The sequence below is a fragment of the Passer domesticus genome, chromosome 9 (assembly GCF_036417665.1).
Source record: "Passer domesticus isolate bPasDom1 chromosome 9, bPasDom1.hap1, whole genome shotgun sequence".
NCBI lineage: Eukaryota > Metazoa > Chordata > Aves > Passeriformes > Passeridae > Passer > Passer domesticus.
Genome location: NC_087482.1, coordinates 17,137,618 through 17,146,209, shown reverse-complemented (window position 1 = coordinate 17,146,209; position 8,592 = coordinate 17,137,618). Strand labels below are relative to the sequence as shown.

Here is an 8,592-nt window from a genome sequence, read left to right as displayed (position 1 = left end):
AGGTTCTCAATGATTATTCTTTTAGCAACATTGACAACATACCTGCTGGAGGGTTAAGACCCTGGAAATCTTCATTAAGCCAAGCTGCTGGAGAAGCCTTCCTAGCATGCTCGTCTAGAGGGGAGCACAGATCAGATCAGAACCATTTCCATTGTGTGCTGGGATTCCCCTCTGCCTTAGAGAACTGGGCACTGCAAGGGGGTCGGGTAAGGCCTTGGCTGCCAGATGTCAGTGGATAAGGCCAAAGGTGCACAGGGGTCTGGGGAGCTCTGGAATGGCTCTGGTCACTCTCCACCCTCTTTGCAGGCCCTGTGTAACATCCCTGGGGTGGTGGCTGGAGCCGCCCAGGCCCCGTGGGGGCTCTGTCCCTCCCACAGAGGAAACCCTCCCTAAAGCCCCAGGCAAAACCATCCCCAGCCCTTCCCGGGGAGCAGGGAGCGCTGTCCCGGGAAAGGGCAGCCAGGCTGCCGGCTCACCTGCTCGCCACACTTGCAGTGGAGCAGCCTGGGCAGCCCTGTCAGGCAGGGCCACGGCCAGGAGTAGTAGGAGGAAGAGGCGCAGAGCAAGGGCCATGGTGCCTTGCCCTCTGCCAGTCCCACAGCTCTTGCTGCCACCGCTGTCCTGACACCACTGTCCCAACGTCAGCACCGCTGCTGCCACCGCCGCTGCTGCCGCAACAGTTGTGCTCAGGGACTGACTGCTGGCTCCTTGTGCTGCTGTGCAACCACGGGGCTCTGGCACCTCTGGCACCTCTGTGTCCTCAGAGCCTGCTGTGTCCTCAGCCTGCTGTGACCCCTGAGCCTGCTGTGACCTCATGGCCGGGGCAGGTTTTTGTGGCAAAGGATCTCAAGAGGTGCCCTTCCAGCAAGGAGAGTGTGTCCCTGCTGGTAGCTATGTGCAATCTAGCTCTTTTTCACCAGAAGTGAGTTAGACAATATTGGGCATGTGAGACATTTCATGGTTCTACATGCCAAAGCAATGTCATGTCCAAAATTCATCTCACGTTGGCCATTCCCACTATTGCAGGCAGCCCCAGCCCTGCCCCGCTCCCACCAAGTCCGTGCTGTGCGCTGTGCTGGCCTTTGACCCCTATTTCAAAAGTGGAGGACTTGATGCCATAGCTTACAAAAGTAATGCAACACAGGCCATCAGGGGAGCTGCACACTTTAGGCTATACCTTCAGCCATCCTAAAATCCCCCTGTGTGCCATCACAAGAGACCCCAGACCCCTGCTCAACTTACAGGTGTCCCTCGGCCCCTGCACACCTTTCCACATACAGTAAATTCCCTGCACAATTTTTGGGTGCCCCCAGCCTCTTGCACAGCACAGAGATGATCCAAAGCCCCTGCATGCCTTCAGAGGGACCGAAACATAAGACTCAGGGAGCAGCAACAGGGCTGAGCCATCTTCTGTGTGTGCTCACCACGTGGCCCTGGGTGAACAGATGAGGCTTGGGGGCAAATGGCCACTCTGCTCATAAGAGATCTGCGGGTGCCACAGGCTCAGGCTCAGTCTCTGTCTCTGGGCTCTGAGCTCACCCCTCAGGCTATGAAGGACTTCCTTCAGAGTCCAGCCTCATTCCATTGATCTCAAGGCAAGCACTTTCTAGGTGGTTTCCCTCTTTTCCTGGGCATGCCCCTGGACGGGGTCCAGGCCCAGATGGTGGCACAGAAGGAAATGTGCCCTCAGCCCAGGGATGCTCAGCATGGGCTCCCCCATCCCCTCGGGGCCCCGCTGCTGGGCACAGCAGCCCCTGCCTGGCTCCTGCCTGCCCACATCGTGGCCATCCACGGCTGCTCCTGGGCATCGAGCTCAGCCAGTGCTGGTGCCTGGTGGGCTTTGCTGCTGCTACCACCTGGACATAGTTGTGACAACTCCAACTCTTTATTTAAACATAAAATGTGGGACAAGCCCTGCCCTGCCAGACAAGGGCTGCCCACCTTCAGTCTTGGCTGGGGAACAGGACCAGGGGGCTCAGGGGCAGAGGGTCTCGTTGTGGAGGGGTGGGTTTTGGGACGGCCTCATGATGTTGATGCAGCCACAGCAGGGCAGATAGGGGCAGAAGCGAAGACCTGGCATAAACTGTCAACTTCTCATTGCTTCTGCTTTTCTGCTTGTATTCTGAATATGCACTGGAGCACCTGTGTAGAGAGGAGGTGGCTGAGGTCCCAGTTGCCACTGGCACACAGGGACCCTCCTGCACAGCAGGGCCTAGAGCTGGCATCCACGGCTGCTCCTGGGCATGGAGCTCAGCCAGTGCTTTTGCCAGTGCTGGGCTTTGCTGCTCTTACCACCAGGACACTGGGGTCACAGCTGCCTCTCTCTACTGCAACAGAAGAGCTGATTTGGGAAGTGCTGTGCTGCCCCATTTCTTCAGCCCCACTAGCTGCCCACACCCACAGTGGCACTGGGCCGCCCCCAGAAAACTGTCGAATCTGGGCTGTGGCTGCAGGGCACAGCTGCTCTACAGCACAGGTGGACTGCCTTGGGGGTAGGACTGCCCTGAGGGTAGGGACAAGGAACGGGGTGAGGTCTGCTCTATGTTTTCCGAAGGTGATGACTCTATAGACGACCAGGGCCAGACCAACACTGCATTAAAGGCATACACCAACTTACAAACTTGGCAGGGTCCCAGGGGAGGATCCAATCTTTAGCCAATTGGGAGAAACTGAGGGTGGAACACCAGGCGGGGAATACAAGGTTTAAACCAATTGGGGATTACAGGGGAGGGGAAGAACTTAAACAAACCAATGGGGTTCTGAAGGATACAAAATTGATAGGAAAATTTCAAGAGCAAGGGGCAGGCTTGGAGAGGGACTGACATGCAATGGGAGGAGGAACAGTGAACAAAAGGGCAGGTCTTTGGGGAGATGGACAGGCGGGGCAAAACCAACATCACAGGGGGGAACGGAGCAATATGGTAAAACAATAGAAAATAAGGGGAGGGGTATAAAACTGACTGCTAGGACTGAATTACAATCAAAGACCTGAACTGCAGTGGGGAAGCTCTGATTCAAGGTTCAGTTGAGCACTTCCAAATTATCCTGGCAGAAACAGATAGCCAAACTTGCCCTTATCACATGCAAACAGAGGGTTCCTCAACAGCAACCCATTCTGAGGCTCTTCTGGGAATGGGGAAGACGTGTTGTGGTGCCAGGTGCATCTGTGGGAGCGATGGGGAGCGTGAGCCCGTGGTCTTCTGCACTGCTGAGCTGGCAGCACTGTGGATACGGGCAGGACGTTCTCTGTTTCCCCCAGAGCTGGGGCCTGCAGGCACCTTGCCGGCCCTTGACACAGGCTGTGCCAGCCAACAAAGCCCAGCAGGCCGGGAGGAGAGCCCGGGGGCAGCGCAGCTACTTGGGCAGTGGCTGCTGCCAGGGACAGGGGCCAAAGCCATCCCTGAGCAGCCACTGCCAGCCCTGGCCCTCCCTGCCCCATGACAGCTCCCCCAGCCCCAGGGGACAGACTGTCAAAAACTCCACAGCCAGCAAAGAGATTGTCCCAGGAATTGTGTGCTGCTTTTCTTCCCTCCAGTTGTAAATCCCTCAGACTGCTGTAAATGCCCACACGTGGTCTGATCAACCCCTATGCTTTTCCAGTCTCCTCTCAGAAATTCTGCAACAAAGCCACTAACAAATTCTAGGTTACATCTGTGAATTGCATGCTACACTTTCCTTCATGTTTTTCCCAATACCAGGAAGTTTCTATATAAAGTAATGCCCTTGAGAATCTCTGATTCTTTTCAGGTTTTATTTTATTAAGACAGACGAAACAGCCTTATTGGTTTTAGTTTTGGCAGGTCTGTTTTTTTTCTCCGCATGATGGTTTACTTATTATCTACATTTAAGCTTGTTTTTATTTATGGGTTTTTTGTTCCCCAAGCAGTAATTTTGACAGTCTTTTGTTCACTTCTTAGTTAATGTTCCATAGATGAACAGTTTGGACTCTTTTTTTATAGGAATATAAAGATCTCAGAAAGCTCTATTTTGATATCTATTTTGATAACATTCTCTCTCCCTGCTCCTAGCTTTTACAATGATCATTTTTGAAACATCACTGAGGATAGGTAGAGTTATTTGGGAAATAACCAATAGGCTTGGCTTAACCTGGGTATTGGATTATTATTTTCAGTGCTATAAACCTACATTGCTTCAAGGTTCACACCATGGTCCTGATTTGTGGCTCACTGCATGGATGACTGTCTGAATTAAAAGAATGTTTGTGAGGCAGCTGAAGAGCTTAGACCTCAGCGATTAAAATTCCTGGGAGGAGGAGGTGGAGGAAGAAAGGATAAAATCCTGATTCAAAGGGTTTTTTCTCACTTCTAGTATGCCAGAAGTATGATAGACTACACCTGTCTTCAGATGTCATTTAGTTACAGAACAACTCTCTACAGTGCCAGATTCCAAGAGAAATGACTGAACACTTTGCCTCCCAATGCATCAGCTTTAATTCTAGTGAGAGGTGGGCCTTAATTACAGTCTGATTAGAGCAAATCAACAAAGCAGTCTTGCCATTGTGCGAGTGGCAAGAGGAATTTGCTTGTGAACAGATGAATTTGTCCCACTCAGTAATGAACAAAATTTGCCTTGACTTGGAAGAAAGTAGAAAAGGAGCAATGCAGTATTTGGGGTTTATCCAGGGATAAATGTGGCAAGAAGCTGTAACAACTTACCTGTTTTACAGAACACAAGTACTGATATGGCCAATTACGAACCCACATGAAGGGATCTTCAGGACATTCCTTTATTTCTCTAACCAGGAATGCGCAGCAAAATGCTGGCATTTATCTGAACTGGAAGCCGTGTTCCTCTCCTGTTTCTCCTTGAGCACACTGTGTGTTATTTGCAGACTTCACTGCCCAGCCCATCAATCCTCTCGTGGCCAATTGCTAAATGGCACAAGTACCAAAATACAGGTGCCAGCATAATCAGCCCAGCACTAATGCAGCACTGCTTTGACGGTGCACAGGAGCACAGAATGGCTTGGGTTGGAAGGGACATTTAAAGGCCATCTAGTCCCAATGGCCTGCAGTGAGCAGGGACACCTTGAACTAGGTGAGGTTGCTCAGAGCAGGAGCTTGAATGTCTGCAGGGATGGATGTCCAGCTCTCTGGGCAACCTGTGCCAGGGTTTCAAAATCAACAGTGTAAAAAATGTGTTTCTTTCATCTAGTCTGAATTGACCATCTTTTAGATTAAAAGACCCTCGGTCTGGTCACAAAAGGCTTTACTAAAAATTCTGTCCCATCTCTTTACAAGCCCCCATAAGGCACTGAAAGGCAGCAATCAGGTCTCTCTGGAGTCTTCTCTCTTCCAGGCTGAACACTGCCACCTCTCCCAGCCTGTCTCCAACGCAGAAGGGCTCCAGCCCTCAGAGCATTTTGTCCCTCCTCTGGACTAGATCCAACAGGTCCATGTCCTTCCTGCCTTGAGACCCAGAGATGGTTGCAGTACTATGTCGTGGGAGAGACCGAGACACTACAAAGCAACACAGTCCATTTCCAGAAGGCTTCAAACCCTATTTTTATTCTAGCCTGCATGCTTTTTCTCCATTCTTACAAAGCTCTTAAGTTTACACTTTATTCATTGGTCACGAGATACAAACGAAATACTCATTGAAATAGGGAGTTGCAGGTTTCTCTTATTTATCCTTGTTTCTTTCTTGGTTTCTATGTCAACAACCTTGGTAGAAAATTCTTTCAGGGGTTAGCACGGATCCTCTTATCAAACTTCTCGATGGCTCACAGAGGTCACTGTAAAACCTCTTCCACAGTACTCCAGGTGGGGTCTCACCAGAGCAGAGAGGTGGAATCACCTCCTTCAACCTGCTGGGCGCTCTCCTTTGGATGCACATGGCTGGCTCATGTCCAGCCTCTCATCTAGCAGCAACCCCAAGTCCTTGGTGGAGCTGCTCTCCATCCCTTCATGTCCCAGCCTGTGAGAAATCAGCTGGGCTGGGACTGTGTCACAGCCCTTGGGCAGAGCAGCTGGGGAGGATGAGCTCCCTCCCGAAGAAGGCAGATCCAGCTCCCGAAACAACTGCACCCTGGCCATGAGCTCACAGCAGGCTCTGAGGTGCCAGAGGTGCCAGAGCCCCGTGGTTGCACAGCAGCACAAGGAGCCAGCAGTCAGTCCCTGAGCACAACTGTTGCGGCAGCAGCGGCGGTGGCAGCAGCGGTGCTGACGTTGGGACAGCGGTGTCGGGACAGCGGTGGCAGCAAGAGCTGCGGGAGTGGGGGAGGACAAGGCACCATGGCCCTTGCTCTGCGCCTCCTACTTCTGCTGCTCCTGGCCGTGGCCCTGCCTGCCAGGGCTGCCCAGGCTGCTCCGCTGCAAGCGCGGCGAGCAGGTGAGCCGGCAGCCTGGCTGCCCTTTCCCGGGACCGCGCTCCCTGCTCCCCGGGAAGTGCTGGGGATGGTTTTGCTAAGGGCTTTAGGGAGGGTTTCCTCTGTGGGAGGGAGGGAGACCCAAGGGGCCTGGGGCTTCCTCAGTTTCCACTCCAAGGATGTTTCACAGAGCTAGGAAATAGTGTGGAGAGTGACCGGGGCAAGGCCATAGCTCCTCAGCCCCTGGTACTGCTTTGGTCATGGTCATTGACATCTGGCTCCCATGGCCTTATCCGACCCATCCTCATGAAGAGGAACTACCTTTCTCCAATGTCCTCGAAGAGACAAGACCCAAGACACAGAAGACAAAAAATCCCTTGAGGCAGCCAAACACCTGGACCAGATGATGAGTGCACAGGTGAGACGCCATGGTCAGTGCATTTCCCTCCCTTGCAGTGCCCAGATCCCTAGGGCAGAAGGAGATGCCAGTACACCATGGAAACACTTCTGATCTGTGCTCCCTTCTAGGTGAGGGTGCTGGGATGGCTTCTTCAGCAGCGGGGATGGAAGATGATTTGGAGCCCTTGGGAATTTCTGCAGGTTAGTTCACCAGTTTCCCTCAGAGAATAATTATTGTAAGCCTGGAAGAACAAGGTGACAGAAGCTTCTCTGGCTGTTGAGTTACAGGTGTGTCTGCACGGAGGACTTTTCAAGCCCCAGGGCTGGTTGCTGCACACAATCCCAGCTCCCATGGAAGGGGTGAGTAGTGTGTCCCTGCTGACACCGCAGGCTGAGTCCTATTTTTGTGGGATCCATCCACATGAACTGGAAGTACTTTTAAGGTCCTCCAACAGGCAGTACCAAAGAGGAGACAGCAAGTTCCTGGAGTCAGGAAAACATCTGGGCAAGATGCTGAGTGACCTGGACAGATGCTGTGGTGGGTGCATTTCCCTCATGCTTCCCCTGGGACTCAGCAGCCGGGGCCTTTGGCTGCACATCTGGACACGCCGTGCCCGGCACAGCAGGAAGGGATCCATGGCAGCCTCACTGCCCCGCTGCTGCTTTGACGCCCTGCAGGGCTGCTTCCCAGCCTGGCCTGGCTGCAGCTTCTGCCCAGCCTCTGCAGGAAGGCATTTGGCATCTGCTGCCAGGGAGCCCAAACTGCACCATAGGCCATGCCCACCCTGAGATCCTCTACAATTTCCCAGTCTCCAGGCAGATCAGGAGGGGTGGTGCTTTGGAGAAAGGAGGGGCCTGTCCAATCCCAAAAGCTCATCTGATTTCCTCATCCTTGTCCATGACTTTCACCAGTGTTAGCTTCTGAAGATGACACCTCCCCAATGGGGAACTGTCCCATCTGATCCATCTGTCCCTTTTCTTTCTCCAGCGATGACCCAAAACTTGGCACAGAAGGTGGCTGTTCCAGGAAGAAGCAGCGGCTCAGTGGCAGCCTCTTCTGCAGGAGAAGAGGCGGTTCCAGGCACTGGCACAGCAGGTGATGCCTCCAGTGTCTCCTGAGAGGGCCTGACTGTCCCCCGGGGCTGGGGGAGCAGTCACGGGGCAGGGAGGGCCAGGGGTGGCAGTGGCTGCTCAGGGATGGCTTTGGCCCGTGTCCCTGGCAGCAGCCACTGCCCAAGCAGCTGCGCTGCCCCCGGGCTCTCCTCCCGGCCTGCTGGGCTTTGTTGGCTGGCACAGCCTGTGCCAAGGGCCGGCAAGGTGCCTGCAGGCCCCAGCTCTGGGGGAAACAGAGAACGTCGTGCCCGTATCCACCGTGCTGCCAGCTCAGCAGTGCAGCACAGCACGGGCTCACGCTTCCCATTGCTCCCACAGATGCAGCCAGCACCACAATACAACTGCCCAATGCCCAGAAGGGCCTTGGAAGGGGCTTCTGTAAGGGAGCAGGCTGCTGGGCAGGGTTAATGGCAGGCCTGCTTTTTTTGGAGTTTATCTTCATCTTATGCTGTGTCCAAATTCATTTTTACTGGAAGAGAAAATGGTGAGTGCTTTCTTCATCTTTTCCTGAAACAGCTTGTTATGAAGATCTAATGCAGACAGGAAACATTCACAGGGAGGCTGCAATGGAGTTGTGGCCAGGCCATGATTGTCCAAAGAACTCTGCTGCTGCCCAGTGCTTCCATTGGCCTCTCAATTGCTGGGCCTTGTCCTGGGGGCCCCGCTGGGGCTGCAGCCAGGGCTGGCTCCCACTGAGGCTGCCTGGCCAAGAGCAGCCCCAGGGGCACGGGGCAGAGGCAGAGGGAGGTGAG

The 8,592-nt window shown here is 53.7% G+C and overlaps 1 long non-coding RNA gene across 1 annotated transcript; it reads left to right on the top strand.

Annotated features, from left to right (window-relative positions):
* Positions 1–6,430: 6,430 nt before the first annotated feature.
* LOC135307317 (uncharacterized) lies at positions 6,431–7,087 on the top strand. The gene is made up of 3 exons (XR_010368021.1): positions 6,431–6,746; positions 6,857–6,928; positions 7,016–7,087. It is a non-coding gene; the product is annotated as an uncharacterized LOC135307317 (long non-coding RNA).
* Positions 7,088–8,592: the final 1,505 nt, after the last annotated feature.